Genomic DNA, 19,519 nt, shown 5'->3' on the forward strand with positions numbered 1-19,519 from the left:
CTGAAGAGAATATACCCTGAGGACAATACACAAAAACCACCAGAAATCTAAGGATGAGAGAACTATGCAAAGAATATTCTAGACTGAATTTATCAATGAGAACACAGAACACTAACAACAACAAAAGATTTTGAACATTACTCTTTTCTAAACATCCCAGGGAAGCTATTAAATATGGATATTCCTCAGGTAGTATTTTAAAACAATCTATGCATTATGAAGCAATACTTAATGATGATAATGATCATTAATCCATAAACATCAAAGAGGCTATGTCCTTGTACACTTCCAGTTACACTGGTAAGTTTATCTGTATCTCATGCTAACACTAAACAAGAAAAAAAATATGAGTGCTTTACTTAAGGAATATGTATATAATGGTTTGTCCTTTACTTGATAACTGATTAGGAAAGACTTCTTTCAAAGTTTGTGCACAAATTGCCCTTACAAGGATTACTTTGAAATAAATGAGTAGAGAAATTATGTATAATATATTTGCTTAGGACAAGAGAAAAAGTTTGAACTAACCAGATTATCTGTGCAAAAATGCATGGGTCATACAAATTAGTCCCCCAAAGCCCTTTTACATTCAAAAATGGCAAGCAAAAGCAATCCGTGTTTAATTAATGTATGGCATACCTAGCATATTTTTAGAATCTAAGTTTACAAACTGACAATGTAGAGTCATATATTTTCCCTGGTGAAATAATTGAGTGCAGAGTATTTATTTTCATTATACCAGACATTTACAGTCTGATAGGATTGAAAATAAACTTGAGTGGCTGTGAATCAGGGGACCTAAATTTTGCTTCAACTTTATTCCTAAATTGGAAATAATCTGAGAAGTAAATGAATGATTTGGATGTTCTCTCCTAACTCTAGCCTCCCATTCCTCAGTGATTTCACATTAATAAGCGGTTTCCAGTCACCTCACAGCTTTTCAGAGGCAGTGTTTTTTGTAACAGTGAGGCACAATAGTTAAGTATACAACTTGTGGAGACAGTCAGATTTGGCAAACAGCTTTACCATTACTAGCTCTGTAGTCAGTAAAATTGGGATAATATCATCCAATCATAAAACTCTGGGAAGATTAAATGAGTTTATACTTTGTAAATATATCTAGAATATCATATTTTAGCAACCACGGCAATTATCAGCCATGAAATCCTTAGGTCTTTTTTTTTCCCCCTTGTGAAAATGCCATCTCTCAAGGGTATCCAACTTTCAGAGTTATCATTAGAAGAAAGTTTAAAATGCACTATTAGCTCTTATCATATGGTGCTTAAGATAATATGAGGAGCCAAAATATATAAATAATTAGAGGTCAGTATGCTCAAATTTTAAAAAGTAATTAGCAAACACAAAGCCATAGTTATGAGAGGCAGGAAAGTAATTTAATGCAGGCTACAAAAATGGGTGTCAATGTAGAATCATTACTTTGGGTTCTGGACACAGATATCCTACCTGACCCTCACAATGAAGACCATATTAAGCACAGGTAAAATATTAAAATATAAAATGAAACATGCTTTCAAAATGCATTAATTATCTGGAAAGAAATTCACAAATATTTATTCTAAAGCAAGTAGTTTAAATCTCAATGAATAACAGAATATGCTCAGAGTCATATAGTATCTTATTGGTTACAATCGATAAAAAGATAATATTTCAAAAACATCATCTTAATTACAAAGAAAAAAGATAGTAATTACATAGTAAAGAACCAGAAGTCATCTACTTAACCAAATAACTGCAAATAATTCTACTAGTAAGAACAAAGTAGACACCTTGGGCTTCCTTATATGATGAAATGAGAATATTACCTTTGAAATATTTTTAACAAAATGTAGAATTGAATTTGTTTTTGTCTTTTAATCTTTGAGTCAGTGTCTCACTAAGTTACCAAGACTGGCCTGGAATTTGTGATCCTCCTCTCCAACCTTCTAATCGCTGAGCTTATGGATGTGTTGTACCAGGCCCAGCCCCAACCAAATCTACTTGTGAAGAAACATCATACTTATCCAAATTGTAGGACAATCTTCAGAACAATTCAACAGTTTGGATATGTCAATGTCATGTATCAAAAAGGAATTCGAGATTAAAGGAAACTTAAGAGATCCGTGATCTTATACCTTATATTATTATTGAATATGTTACTGGCAAAGGGGCAAAATCTGTATGACATCAAATGTCAATGATCACAAATCATTGACATGCCTGTTCACCACAGGTAGAGCCTGATTCTCATTCCTCTGAATGAGGCCTGTACTTAGTAACTCACTTCAGCAAATAGAAGATGGTAGAAATAAAGTGCTTTATTGATTCTTTTTCTTGCCTAATTACTGTGCTATGAATTGTTATAAATGTAAACAAATTAAACACTTCACAAAATTCAAAGCAGTGGCTGACTCTGGCAGATGCAGTATGATTCCATTACTGGATATTTAAAAAATTTGCAGGCTATATACACACTCTACAATAACTACACATATATATGAAAGGCAAAAGAATAATAAAATACAGAAGGCAGGTTATCTCTGGGAAAGCAGGCAAAGGAATTGGAGCAGGGAGGAATATATAAGTTATCAGGCTATATATATTTTTTCTTATACTATATGGAAGACATAATTGTTCTACATTTTACACTTATTCACACACTGCACATTGAATTCTTTTCATATTTCTCAATATTCAATAAGAACAATAAAAGGAAATATCAGAAAAAAATATTTTGAATGGATGGATTGTATCTCTGTACTGAGGCCATGTTGTGCGACCATATTGAGGAGAGATGTTCCTGAGTAGAACCAGTCCAAATGGAACAATGCCAGTACTAAACCTGGGTCAGGACTAGAATACCACCCAGCTCCACCAAGCACTTAATTATGGTGGATTGCAAAAATGTCCTAATTTCTCACTCCCCACTTTCATTATCCAGTCTGATTTTAGTATTACTTTGTGGCTTTCCAAATGAAGTAGAGTCCATTTATTCACTCTCTGTTCCTGGGCTGACCTTGCAGCATGTTTTAGCCAATAGAATGCAACAAAGGTAACCTTGGGTCAGTCCTAACACTGGCCTAGAGAGGTCTTCACTGCTTGCATTCTTTGTCTAGAAATGTCACTACTGCCATTCACTATGTGAATATGCTCAAGGTAATTCACTGGGTGAGGAGAGTCATGTGGCTCAGTCATTCCTGTTGCTTTAGTGAGAAAATTACACATAACTGAAACTTTCCTAGACTAACCTGTCCTGGCCTACCCAAGCTGACCTCCATGCCTGATCAAACTCAGCTAAAATCAGTGTAGCCTCGGCTCACCAAAACTACCTGCTCATTGACCACAGACCTAAAAGAAAAAGTCAAATGATTGTTGAACTAAACAAGTGGGGTTTTGGTACTGTTTCTTAATCCAAAATTTTAATCGTACAATCATTACAGCAGATATCAATTCTAAAGAAACTGATTCTACAAGCACTATTTCTTGCCCTCCTATGCATACTTTTTTTCTGAAAGCGCTCATTAAAACATGTTTACCTGATTTATTTTTGTAAATCTATGAAACATGTAGTAGCCAAGAATATTTCTATTGTGTGTAAAATGTCCCGTTTTGGAAAATTGGAGATGCAAAAGTCTTCAAAATTATCAAATCTGAGAAGATAAATTTTAATTTTTTTTCATAATCCAATTGGAATAAAATTTCTTAAGGATAAAATAGAAAAAGTTGATGAAAAATGCAAAAGGTATGAAACTGAGATATGCTGATTTTCCTTCTTTTAATTTGTGGTGTGGTAAAAGCCTTGCTGCACTGTGGGGCCACAGTGTTCATGAGAACGAGAGAGCAGGGGTGGCAGAAGGTATTTTTAACAAAGTCATCAAGGCACTCATGAGGATGGCATATTTTCCATGAACAAGCAGCATAACTTAGTACTCTGCTCTAACACCACACGCAGCATAATGGAAATGACACTTGGAGAATACTGATTCTCCCACAGGGAACTCAACAGTGAACTAGGAAAAGATCACAGGCTCTGACAGCTGATTGGTAAATTAATTAGGTGTTGAACTCTGTTAATGCTGCTGTAAATTACTTGTGGAGCATGCACTCAGAGTCATAAAGAGATCCCAAGGATGCTAGGTGTCACACAACAGTAGGGCAAAATGTAATCAGAATCCAGAGGGAGCCAGATGCAAATAGGTTTACCAGAGTCCTGCTGAGATTAATCTTACTTATACCCCTGTCTGAGGGGAAAATTTAGATGGGATGGCAAAATTATTTAGCCTGCAAGTAAAAGGAACTGATGCTTTTTTATTACTCCCTCTAAGGATTTCTTATGCAGGCTTAAAAAGTTCCTATTCATCAACTTTTTTCCCATCTCTAAAGTTACTCCTCACATAACTGCCAAGTGATGGGAGACTTTGAAGAGCACATAGAAAGGACCATTTTCAGTACTGCTAAGACAACATCACTGTCATTGCTGCCTCTGTGTTCTCAAGAAACATTCTTATATTGTTGGCCTCTTTATGTAAATGCATTCTTATATGCAACATAATGCAAATAGGTTTCCCAGAGTCATGTAAATATTGACCACATTTAATCACTCATGTGATCTTGGTTGGGTAAATCACTAATCCTTCTTCCATATTTTTTTTAATCTGCTGAAAGGAGCTATAATAGGGATTAATTACATAAATATTGTTACATGCTTAAAACATTGTCTGTCACACAGCAAGAATTACACAGGTTACCAAATGAATATTAACACAATAATATGTCTTCCTATTTCCCCAGAGATCCATAACCATTTAAACTTCCAATCCCTCAGCAGACTAAGACTTTGATCTCCAGTATTCTAAATGACTAAACTATGCCTTTTCTAGGGTCAACTCAACTTTTACAGAGCTATAGTACAAGAATATGAACAAAGTTTCACATATCAAGGATAAGAGTGCAAGGATTCATAAGAGATTTACTAGTTTTTTTTCCTAGTATTTTCTGCAACTGGGAAGATATAGATATAAATATAGGTCAGGAATTGTATCTGTCAGATCAAGAAAAAAAAAAGTCACCTAAATTCACTTCAAGCTTCTTTTCTGGTGAAAGAACATACTGCCAGCCTGTCAGGGTGCAGTTGTATTTTGATTACCTGTCCTGCATGCCCTGTAGGAATGACACAAACCTAAATCAATGCAATTCAACTCTGACCATGAGCAGAATGCTGGGAGGGCCCTGGAAAGGATGCAAACCAAAAATTGGGGGAAAAAAACCCTTCTACCTCATGTCTTTAAAATATCTCTATATAATAATGTTGCCTTCTTTCAATAAATCATTGATCACTGAAAATATAAGTGGTATACAAAGAGCACATGAAATATTATAAAAAGTAATTTTAAATTTTACCTCCTCTCTTGTCTCTGTTGTGCAGTGAAGATAATTGCTAAGTCATAAAAGAATCAAAAATCTAGTTTCATGCTCATGAAATGCATATGGAAACACAAAAGGTAGGCCCCCATTGCTCTAATAATCAACTTCAAATCAGACCTGAATTGGTGAGTGTAAGGAGACCTGAGGAATTCAAGTCCCTTATTAAGACTGATGAGGCAGTAATGTGCATACAGACTGAAAATGCTATCAGTGGGTTCTATGGGACAGTAAATAAATAGGAGCAAGGATTAAATGTTTATACTAAGAGAGCATATTGTGGTCTGCCTTATTGCTAAAAGGATTTACAAATGGCTTACTAAGTTGTTTTTGAAACAGGATAAAAATAAGAAAATAATTTAAAACAGATACAATAATGCTAGAGATTAAATGTGTACCTACTCAAAATCGTGTAAGATTGACCTCTAGGGGAATAGTGAATATTGGGGCTCCTTCCTCAGACCACAGTAGTGTATAATTTCTGAGGAAGCTATCTATAAGAGACAATGATAAAGGAGGGAAAAATTCAATTTCTTAAACTCTCCCTTTAGGCCTAAATGTGAATACAGAGAGATGTGATACACTGACTTGGAAACCAGGGTCTGGATTAGAAGTCTGAGAGACCTGTACACCCACTCCTAGGTTAGGTTCAAACTGTAAATTTTACTTTGATTAGATTCAATGCCTTCAAGGAAAATAGAGAGAATAGCCTAGAGAGTAAGTCCTTGGTTAGTTTTCCATCTAGACACCAAGGCTAAAAGTAGAAGAGTGTGTTTAAAAAAAGAAAGATCACTCAGCTCCTCCAGGTGGGAGGGACCTGCACTTCAAGTTTATAAGAAAGGAAGAATAGAGCCACTTTCCTGTAGATGAACTTTCACTGGATGGGAATATCACAGCACCCTGGCATCTTGGCAATATATGATTCTTGTCTCCTCTTCTTGGAGATTAGATTTTCCTTCTCCCTGAAAACTCTTCCTACAGATACTGCACAGTGTTATGGTTTGTATATAAAATATCCCCCCAAAAATGTAGTAAACTGGACACAGTGGAATACGCTTATAATCCCAGGGGCTCAGGAGGCTGAGGTAGGAGGATCGTGAGTTCAAAGCCAGCCTCAGGGTAAAAAAAAAAGTGAGGTGCTAAGCAACTCAGTAGAACCTGTCGTCTCTAAATAAAATACAAAAATAGGGCTGAGGATGTGGCTCCGTGGTCAAGTGCCCTGAGTTCAATCCCAGGTACCACCCGCCTCCCTGCAAAAAAAAAAAAAAAAAAAAGTCATGTGGCAATGCAGGAATGGTCACAAATGAAATCATTAGATTATGAGAGATGTAACCTCATCAGTGGATTAAACAATCTCATGGATTAATAACTTGAGTGGACAACTAGGTGATGAATCCAGGCAGGTGGGGCATGGTTGGAGGAAGTGGGTCCCTGGGAGTATACCCTTGGGGATTATATTTTGACCCTGACTCCTTTTATGCTCGCTCTCTCCCACTCACCCTCTGCTTCCCAGCTGCTGTGAACTGAGCATCTTTTCTCTGCCACCCACTCCCACCATGATACTTTGCTTCACCTCAGGCACAGAGCAATGGAAATGGCTAGTCATGGAATGAACCTCTGAATTATTATGAGCTCCAAATAAAATTTCCTAATCTAAGTGTTGTTCTTGCCTAGTATTTTTGGTTATAGTGATGAAAAAATGACTTAGCATACACAAATATTGCAGATATTGACTTTTTCTTTTTTTGGTACTGGGAATTTAACCCAGGGTGTTTTACCACTGAGTCATATCCCAGCCTTTTTTGATTTTTATTTTTAGATAGGATCTCACTAAGTTGCTTAGGGCCTCACTAAATTGTAGATGCTAGTCTTGAACTTGTGATCCTTTTGCCTCAGCCACCAAAGTAGCTGGGATTACAGGAATAATCCACCATAGTCAGTTATGTTGACTTCTTATCATTCATTTTTCAACTTAAAATGTCATATATATAGTGGGTCCTTCCTTGACAATTCAAAGTAGTGCCTCAGGCTCTCAAATTGTTTTACTTCCAGTTTCTTATTACCATAGTTGAAGATTTCCTTTCACATAGTTTTATTATTAAGAAGCTTCCCTTAGAGTATAAACCCTATAACAATGATATCCTGTATATTGTTCACTCACATACAGATGGTGATAATTGAACATAATAGTTGCTCAATAAAGAGTTATTGAATGAATACAAATATGCATATTTATTTTGGTAGGCCAAGACCAGTGATGGAAAATTTGGGATCTTCTTAACATTTAACAGATATGTATGCCAATATACTATAATTATCTTGTTTAATCTTCACAACACCATAACATAAGCATTAAAGAAAAATATGTGGTGACAACATGATCAAATATGCCCTACATCCAAGGCAAAGAAATGAAACACACTCCTAGACTGATTCCAAAGCAGTTATGCTTCACTCCCATGAATGCCATTAGAGACTATTTACTTGTCAATCATGTACATCAGATTTGGTTCTGAGCTTCTTAGTACTCTCCACACACATGCAAGTAAAGTTATTACATAATCCAATAGAATCATAAATTAAAATTAATTTATTTTCAGAAAAAGCCCTGCCATTTGAGTGTTGAGATTTGAGGAAAATATATCCCATAGTCTCTTCAAAGGAGAAATTTTATGAAGGATGAAGAAAGCCATGACATGAATAGCATTACTATAGCAAATGCAGCATGAGTTTCTAGCATCTATAACACAAATCAATGTAAGCTGATGGCATCGATTCAAGCTGTGCTTCAGTACAAACACTTCTACAGAGTAAATACAAAGCTTTTAACAGTCTTGCTTAAACCATTGATAAAATTTAAGCTAAGTGGATGAATGCAAAGGATTCATGTCATTTGGGCAATCTTCCCTCACAACTGTATTTTGAAACTACATTGCTGATCCACGGTGGCTTGCCGAGATTTTGAGGTATATATTCTAGAATGAGTACCAGACCACAAATGCTTGTTGTTCCTCTTAAGGCCATAGCCATTGTTTAAAAAAATACATACATTTGGAAACTCTCAGAAGCTGAGATGCCTCACCAGAACATGTTCCTGAACAGGCTACTACTGTACTTACACAGAGGAACACAAAAGGGGATCTATAAAATAATGCCAAGGACTTCCTCAGGGGAAAAAAAAAAAAACTATGATTTTATAGATAACTTACACAGAAGTCTGACGAGAAGCCAACATCTGATCCTAGTCACAACGCTAAATCACTAAAAAAAATAAATAAATAATAGAGTATCCTTAAAATATTTAATTTCAATCTACACTTAACAATGTATTCCTAGGTAATTCAATAATCATTGGGCTCTAATTCAAAGTGAGAGCAAGAGTCAAGCATATAGTTTATGATGATTTATTTTAAATCATTCTCCCTTACAATCATTAGTTTGACATCAACCTCAAAAAACCTCTGTGATGTGAGCAGTAGCTTTAATTTCCTCTGGTCACAGACTTGTAAACTAAGCTCAGACACTTCATGAAAACTGCCAAAGAGACATCTCTATTGAGTAGGGATGGAGGAATACTAACTCTCGACCTGGGAGTGAAATAAGTGAAAAAGTCTGTCTTTCTTTCAACAACTTAGGACAGATAGATAAAACTAATAGACTTTAGAAGCTGGAAAGAATCTTGGGTTTATTTTACTTTGCCCTATTATTTTGCAGATGAACTAAAGGACAGTGAATTGTTGTCTTCAAGTTCATATCGTAGTTAGTGATAGAATTAAAAGAGAATCATATCATCGCTTTTCCTGAAATTAAATTTCTTTACATAATGATCCCCTTAAATTAAGAAAACAAGGAGCATAAAACAAAGTCAATGTCAAATAGTATTGAGTTACATAAATAGTGCTGAGTCTTAAATAAAATGATCTAATTGAAATAGGAGAGAAAAACATAAGGAGAGACAGAAAAGAGACTAACAGAGCTAGGAAAAAGAAACTATAACTTTAAATCTAAGAAGCTCTATGGACACCCTCATCTTTGCTCCCCGAGCCTATTTTCTTCCAAGCCTAAAATCCTACCAAAAATAAATAAATAAAAACCAACATACACTGCTAACTTACACTATGTATTTTCTTTAGACTAAATAAAGCCAACGGAAATATTATTGGAGACTTATGGGTATATTTCAAACATTATCTGTTGGCTGGATGAGATTAATTTAGGGACCCTGAAAGAACTAGTTCACCTTGACCTGCCCTGGGCTTCATGATGAAGACAATTGAGCCCACTCAGTGGACATCACCCACTTCTACTTCCCATGTTCACTATTTAGAGTTTTCTTAAAAAAGAAGAGCCCAAGGCATGTCTCCCTGTACTCCTTCTCCTTTGCTCTTTGAGTTTGTAGCCCATTCTATTGCTTGCTTTTCTGAATAAATCTACTCACTTCCCTGAATAAATCTTGGTTTGAAATTCTTTTAAGACATCCTGAAATCCTTTGCTTGGTATAAGTCAAGAACTTATCAGTGATGGGCATGGCAGTACACCCATGTAAGTCCAGCAGCTCCAGAGACTGAGACAGGAGGAATTCAAGTCTGAGGCCATCCTCAACAATTTAGGGAGGTCCCAAGTAACTTAGTGAGACCCTGCCTCAAAATAAAATAAATTTATTAATAAAGAGGGCTGGGGATAGAGCTTGGTGGTAAATTGCTCTTGGGTAAAATCTCCCGTACCGCACTCCACCACACATACCACACACACACAAAGAACTGTTAGGACGAAACTGAAATCCCATTTCTGAAGGACCTCCTTGGCCTCCTATCTGATGACATAATAATGTGTATAAAGGCTATTTCTCTGTATTAAAAAAACACCGAGGAATAATAGAGTAATGACAGACAAGAACTGTCATCTTTTCCAACCCTGGTCTGCAAGCAGTCGCCATGCTAAAACACCAACTGACATCTCTAGAGTCAGGATTCTCAAACTATTTAGGGAAAATTTTTAGATATAATGGGATTTTTCATTTTCTTCATTATTTTAATTTTTAATTAAATTAAACCCATAAGGAAGGATGTTAAAATTACTGCATTAGGTCCCATCATATCCCAGTGTTCTGGGGTCTCCCTTAGAGACACAACTATAAAAAACAACAACAACAAAAAAAAAGTCTAACCTCCTTTTCATCTGATATTGATAAAAATAATTATAGGGAATAATCATTATCTCAAATGCTTTAAAATTTTGTCTTCTCTAAATAAGCCATACCCAGTCTTTTGAAATCCTCAAATTCACTATTATGTTCTTCCTCAGTTTGTACTGAGCTTTTGGGCATGTTCTATTCAGAATACTGATTTATTTTACCACCCCTTCTCTGAAGCGCATGTTAATGCTGTCTGCATTCTCATTGCACGTTGGCTGTCACATTGGCAATAATTACCTTCTAAATTTGAATCATGTAATATCTCTGCAATATTCACAATACTTTTATTTCTTAACTAGTATTATGGGAAAGCATTTTTGAGTAGCTTTAAAAACTCCTCCAAAGATTTTGAGGAAATAAAGATAGTCTCCCCTCCCCCCTCCTCATTGTTGAAGGCTACTAATTAACTCAGTACCTGGGACAGGGGAAAAGTTATCATCTCACTTATCATTTCAAATAAAGACTTGACTGTGTAGACAAAGGAAAGAGGACCAGTGTTTCAGGAAGAAGGGACTGAAAATGAATGTGCAAGTGAGCTTAATTGTTAGAACAAGACACTAGAGGATAGGGGACCAATCTTTTCATTTCATTTACACTTTTGTTAAAATGGAAGTTCTCCATGTAGAAAAATTTGCATATGGATTTGATAATACTTAATAACCCCTTCTAAATCACATGAAATATCAATTTTCTAACTAAACTCTAATAATTTCATAAACTAATAATGTGTGTTTCACTTTTAGCTGATAAAGAAAAAACAGTGCCTTCCTATATGCTGTCAAGGTACATCAGAAAATGGCCAGTGTTCTTGGTTTCACAATAGGAGACAGACTGTAGAACTTCACATACATTTTACAGCAGAAAAAAAGAGGTTAACTTACCAGGATTACTTACACTGACTAAAGGAACTATGAAAGAGTATTCAAAGAAATATTCAAAGAAGCAATTACATTTCACAGTGCCTTCAAATCATTTCACATTTATCATATTTTAAGTGCCATTAAATATTCTTTTTGATTGGAAGAGCCCTGCAAATGACAGACAGTTTTGTGCTGTGCAAATTAGCAGTTTTCCCTAATTTTCTTCACATGACAGTCAATTCTTTCCCTATTATCTCCTCCAAGTTAACATAATAGAGACCTGTAAAATGGAAGCCATATGCCTCATTGTGCAGTTCAAGATTTAAATTTTATCAATGATGCTTTTATTTTAAATGTGACCAATTCTATGCATTTTGCATCTAAATTCTCCCCATTACTTCTGGAAATCTATTTCTTTTTCTTTTTTTCACTCAAGATATATGCATGGAGAGTGTCAGTTTCCTTTGGACCCTGATATGCTCCTATAGACTAGTGTGTGTGTGTGTGTGTGTGTGTGTGTGTACATTTTTGTGTGTGCACTCACATTTGAATCTGGGTAGACCATTTATGCACGTCATTCCTTCTTTGCTGCTAATATTTGAGACTCATGAAACTAGCTACAAATAGGCATGTTCTCTTTCAAGAAAAATGTAGTTTTTCAGAAGAAAATTTTATGTGACTGCTTCAGTTTTTAGTGATGCAGTTCCATGTGTCTCCCTTTATTTGAATTAAGTGAGACATTTCTTAAGTTACTAGGTATGCCTTACCTTTCTAGGCAACACTGGATTCAATTCCTTTCTCTATAATTTTAGGTTGTAAGAAGAAAAAAGGTGATTGGAACTGCTTCAATATATAATCCAACAACTGAAAACACACACACACACATACACACACTACACATACTCATATCTGTAATGCATAGTAAAAGACCACAAGCCAAGAAAGGGAGAAAAACAATAAGAAAGTCACCCACGTACACATACACATCATACTGAAGGCTACTAGTCCCATTAAGACTAATAGGGAGAAAGACATTCAGAGGTAACTCAGCTTGCAATTTAAATTTATAATATTTTTATCTCCTATATCTGTACTATATCACATACATATGCCATAGTATTAATAAAGAAATATCTTCAGCAATCACACATTCTGTGCAACATTTGAATATGTTAAAATAGTGTCTTAAAGGACAGAAGTAACATTTACCAAATATAAACAATATACAGACTGTATGAAATATATTCACATAGACATATATAATACAATCCCAGCAGTGTATTCCCAATATTCCAATAACTTCCTCCAGTCCTTTTGGGGCTCATAAACTAAAGGGATTGCATAATGAAAAATATGATGAAATAAAATTACCTACCTTCTATTTGTAAAGAGAGTAAGTTTTAAGACACAAAATAATATTTCATTTTGTCCCCAAAATACAATTAAAATAAATATGACACATACGTCTTATGAGTAAAAATCCACTGGACACTTCAGAAGCACAAGCAGCTCATGATGCAGCTTTCTAGCGGCACTCTTCAATTCCTATAAATAAAAAGGTGAAAGATAATATTCAGAGCAATCTATGTCTTTGTAAAATGATGGTGATTAACTATGAATTTTTTATTATCACTCCACACTGCCATTTAAAAAGCACTCCCTCTGTATTGCTGTTATCGTAGTTCTTGTTAACTGTACAACACAGCAATGAAAATTATGTCTGTCTGGGACTTCCAAAACACTAAAATAGACTCTAGATTATGAAGCACTGCAAAAAAAATAAATAAAACCACTCAATTTCATGTTATTCTACAGAGGAAGGTTGTTGTACTATGAAAACAAAAGCATTTGTAATTGAAATGCTTTCTTATTATATATGCATCACCACTTAAACATTTTTCTAGTAGTAACAGTGTGTTTTAAGAAGTAGAGGATTTGGGCTTCTTACCCAGTTTTTACTGTTGATTTCTTTATCAAGATGTTAGGCAGAATTCTTACTTTATATCCCATAATGTTCCTGTAGCAGGTTCATAAAATGTGGGAAATGATAATCATCTGTTTTATAAGTTGATACGAGCTTATCGAACGGGTGATTTACCTAATGGATGACTTATCATATTTCACATTTTGTGAGTCTTCTCCAGGAAAACTAAGGGATACAAATTAAGAAGAATTTCCAAAATAATAAAGTAATATCCAGGACATACAGTAAAAATTCCATAATAACTCAACTTTTGTAATTTATTTCATTTATCTGTGGAAGTAACTCTTTATAAAAATATCATCTACTTCCAGAAGAGCAATAAAATGATACATAACAGAAACATGTATTTTTCTCCTCTCCATTTTCTCTTCTGAATGTACACCATAAATAGACTGTTAGGGCAGATTGGGAAATGTGTTGCATTCCTCTTCTGCATCCTGATCCCCTCCAAGTCTCACATACTTGCTTGTACATTCAGGCACAAATGCCAGTCAATCAGAACCATGGACATCTTTCTACTTCCCTTGTCCACATCCCATCCATTTCTATAATTCTGTAAGCTATTGGTACCAAAGAAGGTCAAGAGGGGCAGGGAAATGATTGAGGGAAAATTTTAGTCCTAAATAAGAAGTATAGCTTTGTCAAGGCACATGTAGCATGTTAGAACAAATATAAATGAGCATCTTCTTATTCCATTATGAGAAGCCATAATAAAAAGTCAAGCTTTCAGAGCTGGGTGCATACAAAATACATTAACCAATCCAATGTTTTTAAAAGCTACTTATGGAAAATAAATAAGTAAATAAATATATAAATAAATACATAAATATATATGCCTACATCTCCTATGTGTTTTTTCTCTTCCTTTTGTTAAACCTTCAATGTTAATGAAAGCTCACAGTAACAAGCGTTGTATTAGGTGCTTTCATCTACCCATATTTAATAATCAGGACATGCACAATGTCATACTTTGGAGATAATTACCATTGTCTCATAGATAGATGGATAGATAGATAGATCAGAATACAAATCCTAAGCTGAAAGTAGCATTTTCCAGAAGATAAAGAATTTCCATCTGAATTTTAAGATCTATAATTTTAATTTGCTTAGAATATTATTAAATGTATAAATTATGTATGGAAAATTAATGTGTCATGTATTATATATATATGTATGTATATGGAAACTTATTAAACAAAATCTATTTTCTAGTTTCTTGAAACTTCCATTCTAGCATTTTGAGGGATATAATTAAATTAATGTGCAGGCGACAAGAACTGGATGATTTAAATGTTTTTTTATCAACATTTTGTGGTTGTTAAATAAAAGTGAAGTTCTAAATAAAAGATTTACTTTTTTTATTTGTTATTTTGGCCCTTTATTTAAAGGATGCTATTAAAATACAACACAGCATGTTTTTCCATTAATTCTAAAGTTTAGATTTATGCTAGAAGGTTCAAGAAAATATGATATTTGATATTTTAAACAAGGTAATTTTGCACAAATCTGATTGAATTAATATATCTATAACAAATTGATATAATAGAAATGACATTTCCTGGACACATATTAATTCAACATTACTTTTTCATTAGGATAAATAAAATGGAATATGCCATTCATCCAATCTTAATTCTAACATAACAACATACCTATATAATTCTTAATCGTAATGTCACAAAATAATCAAATTTATACTAAGAATTGAGCTACATATTTATAAGTTTAATATAGTATATTAGTTATACAGTATACTAGATCAATAAGGGAAGATAGAGAAGATAGAAAAATGTATTCACTGAGTAATTTTGATAATTATTAATAAAAAAAAATTTAATATTAAAACATATTTTCCAAGTTAAAACAAATAAAATATAACGACAGCATTGTTTGATTCTCTGTATATATTCCACTTATAGAATCCTGCAAACCATACCAAAAGAGAATCTTGCACTTTAAGTGTACTGTATCCTATTTTAGCATGGAGTGCACATTGCTGGCTTTTCAATAGAGAAAAAACAGTAATAAAATAAGACATTTTTGATTCTACTTTAAGTTGCCTGGTTTTAAACTGCTCAGGTTTATGGCTCCCAACAGAATGATGAGGATTTTGCTCTGGATTGCTTTGGTGGCACACATTTCCCTTTGTTCTTGGCTTTCTTAGAGATGTACATGATAAGGATATCAGCATTTTTATTTGCTTTAATCTTTCAAAACCCAAGTGTGATAGCAATAAACTGTTCACTTTTTATTAGGTCAATCAAGTTAAAACTTTTTATTCTGACTGAACTTTTAAAAAGTTGAAATTCTACTATAATTGCATATTTTGCTAGTAGACCACATACTTTCTTTGGTCTTAAAAGATAGTTCTATGAACTGTAGCTCTTTAAATTGCATATGTAACATACACAACAATTTTTGTACCATATAGCCATTTAAATAATAAAATTTACTGAATGAATAATCATATTCACAAGACTGTTCTAAGTACTTTGCATCTATTTCCTCACTTAATTCTCAAACCAATCCCAACATATTATTTTTATCCCCAGTGAAAGCACAGTGAGACAGAGCACAATCCCAAAGCAGTTTCAGAGAGATTAAGAAAATGACACAGCTGGGATTTAAACAAAATATCTGTATACTCCAGAGCTTCAGCTATAGCAATTGCTATAGGACAGCTGATTAAAGATATCGATAGTGAAATTCTAATAACAATTCCACATAAGTTATCCTTAACCATATTAACCACATTTAAACACAACATATCAAACCATAGACATATATGTGAGGTAGTAGAAACAGTTTAGTGAAAAATAACAGAGACCCATCTCTGAAGGCATGAGCTGTGCCTATTTGGTTTACCACATCTTCACAACATCTGGTAGAGTACTAACTATGTAATAAACCAGTACTCCAAAAATATCTGTCATATGAGGGAATTAGTAAATAAGGAAACTTGCATGCACTTGGTGGTTCTGCACATCTCAGCTGGAAAGTACAAGTAGCATGCACACTAAGCAGGGAAGCTAGCTAGATGTGGTATATATTTTCACTGGATTCACACCTTCTTTCCTAACCATCAACTACATCATCCAGTACTCTCTCCATTTAGCCCAAGTCACCTGAGTTCTAGCTAAAACTGCCTATATGCATATTCATTCAAGTCTTATTCTATGCAAGAGTCATTTAATAAATTATAACAGTAAAGAAAAAAATCTATTGTAATTACATTTACTATAGGTCCATTTTGACAGAGGATTTTGAGAGAAACTGTTGATATTAATTCTAACGCTGGGAACATCAGGCAAGAAGACAAAAATCCAGAAACCAATGTCCTGAGCTGTTCTGTGTCCCTCCTCCTCTCTCATCTCCCCAGATGCATCCTGAATCCATCTATCTGTTAACCGTTTCCCTGTTGGCTGCAGTACAATCTATTCTCTTTCTCTTGGATTACTCCCAAAGTCTCCTAGATAGTCTTTCTGCTTGTCATATTGTCTTTCCAATCCATTCTCTACATTCCAGTCAGAATTATCTTAAAACCATCAGTTGAAACATAAATCTCCATGATTTTTTCCCATTATATATGGATATATATACATGAATATATATGGATATAAAGGCTTTATGTATTTTTTTATTCTTTCTATTTTATCCCTGACCTAAAAGGCCCTGCCTGGTGTGTTCACAGTCAATCTTTCAGCACCATGTTCTTCTTCACCAGTGCCCATCTGTGCGGACAGCTTCCCTCTATTTCAAGGCCCTTACTTGTTGGCTGTCTTTGTTAGAGCAATCCTTTCCTCACTTCTGCCTTGTCATTTCCACCCTTCTTTAGGTTTCAGCTTCATACCTCCTTTTAGTTGGAAGGCCCTTTCTATATTCTACTATGGCTTCCTGGATTTTTTCTCCATGTTGTTTATCAGAATAACATCATGGTTTTGAGCCTAAGACTTCTACCCGGACCTACTATATGTGAATCCTGAAGGAAACACCTGCCAGACTGCTTGCCTGTGGGGAAGCTGCTTATCCTTGCTGTGTTCCCGTTCCCTTATGTATAAAAAAGATAGAAAATGGTATACCTTAAGAGATGGTTATGAGGACTAGACAAATTAACATGCCTAAGCACTCGGAACACATCAAGTGTCCAAGAAATGTGGCAGTCATGATTCAGAAAAATTATATTTACCTGAATAATTATTTGATTATGTTTATGCCTTTCTCATAAATTTACAACCTCAAGGTGAACAGGAACCACAGCCATATTGTTACTATGAAAAACTTTGTGCCTCCAACAGTACTCAGTTTAAAAAAAAAACTAGGAAAATATTTATTTAGTGATTTGGTTGATTAAATGCAGGTTTCCTAATTGTTAAAAGAAAGATCTCTTTAAAAGAGTATATACTATAGATCATCCATTGGGGGAAGGTAGGTTTTTGATGTCCATAAAATTATATAATATGTGGCAGTTTGCTATACTTGTAGGGAAGATTCACCAGATATAACAGAAATCTTCATATTGTATCCATTCAGCTGTTTCTCCATTCAAAGATATTTGAAAAATGACTGTGAAACTTTTAAAAAAATGGCAGGCTTTCTTATCTCTTTTCATGATTAGCATATTTGGTAATTCATGAATACAAAAACTTCGATGACTCTTAGAAAAAGTTTCTGATATAATCTTTCTGAGTTAAAAAAAAAAAAAACTCTTCACCATTATCGAAGCTACAACATGGTTCCTTGGGGCTAGACTTTTCTCCAAGAAACTCTTAAAACTCAGATTCCAACATAATTCATCTTGTAACTTTAGTTCTGATTTCCTTGAATTGCTGTTTTAAAGATGTGATCTTCCAATGCATAATTAATAAGCATGTCCTGCTGATGCTTCTCAGGAACTTATTGCTGCCTAATCTAATCTTTAGAATAAAAAAAAAGCATAGAAAGGCATATAATCTTGTAGCCAAGAATAACTTTAGATACCTAGGGTTCATATCCTATTTTTAAATGTTTTTTGAAATATGGTTGACATAAAAAATCTGTATACATTTGTGTATATAATAATGTTTGGAACTATCACTCCCCACACACAACAGTAATAATAAGGATGATTCATAACCACCTGAAAACTCCACTATAGCACATATTTGGGAATAAAAATATGAAAAAAAAGTCTGCATAGTAAAGTCTAGTGATTGAGTTGCTTTGTTCTACTTCCTTAGAAATATTTATTTGATCCTTTATTATATTTTAACATTTTTACTTATATAAATATTTATTTTAATATACAAAATTGCATAGTTTTATCATGTATGGCAAGATTTTAAATGTGTTGTGAAATGGCTAAATTGAGTTAATTAATATTTGTATTCACATACATATCATTTTTTATGGTGAGAACACTTAAAATCTGCTCCATTCACAATGTGCCAGAATATAATACAGTGTCATTAAGTATACTCCCAGTATTGTACTTTAGATCTCCTGAATTTATCTTCCTATTTAACTGAAATTTTGAATCCTTTTACCAACCCCATGCACACATCAAAGCCACTGATAATTGCCATTCTACTCTTACTAGTATGAGTTCAACTTTTAAAGATTTCAATTGTGAGAGAGAGATCCTATGGTATTTGTATTTCTGTGCCTGCCTTATTTCCTTAGTGTAATGTTCTCCAGGTTCATCTATGTTGTTGCAAATGACAGCATTTCCTTCCTTTTGAAAACTAAATAGTATTTCATTGTATTAGTCCTTTCATATGTTGTTATCTTGATAATTCCATCTTGGCTGTTGTGAGGGGCATTGGAAGGAATTCAGGAGTGCAGCTGTCTCTGACATGTTGATTTCAGATCTTTTGATTATATACACAATAGTAGGTATGCTGGATCATATAGTAATTCTATTTTTATTCTTGAGGCATCTCCTTAGTATTTTCCATAAAGGCTGTATCAATTTACATTTATTCTACTAGTGGGCAATGATTTACTTTTCTTCCCATCATTGCACCACATGTTATCTTCTTTTTGATAATAGTCATTTTTAAAAATATTTTTAGTCATAGATGGACA

General features: G+C 34.1%; 1 protein-coding gene across 2 annotated transcripts in view; it reads right to left on the bottom strand.

The window, feature by feature from the left end:
• Positions 1-19,519, bottom strand: part of Lingo2 (leucine rich repeat and Ig domain containing 2) — a 1,180,912-nt gene that overhangs the window by 670,576 nt on the left and 490,817 nt on the right. For both annotated transcript variants that reach the window (XM_058586401.1, XM_058586402.1), the window contains exon 3: positions 12,937-13,017. The gene's annotated coding sequence lies outside the window, so the exon portion shown is untranslated. The remainder of the gene's footprint in view (positions 1-12,936; positions 13,018-19,519) is intronic.

Source organism: Marmota monax, unplaced genomic scaffold (assembly GCF_021218885.2).
Source record: "Marmota monax isolate L192 unplaced genomic scaffold, Marmota_monax_Labrador192_F-V1.1 WCK01_AAM20220418_F8-fsc00033, whole genome shotgun sequence".
NCBI lineage: Eukaryota > Metazoa > Chordata > Mammalia > Rodentia > Sciuridae > Marmota > Marmota monax.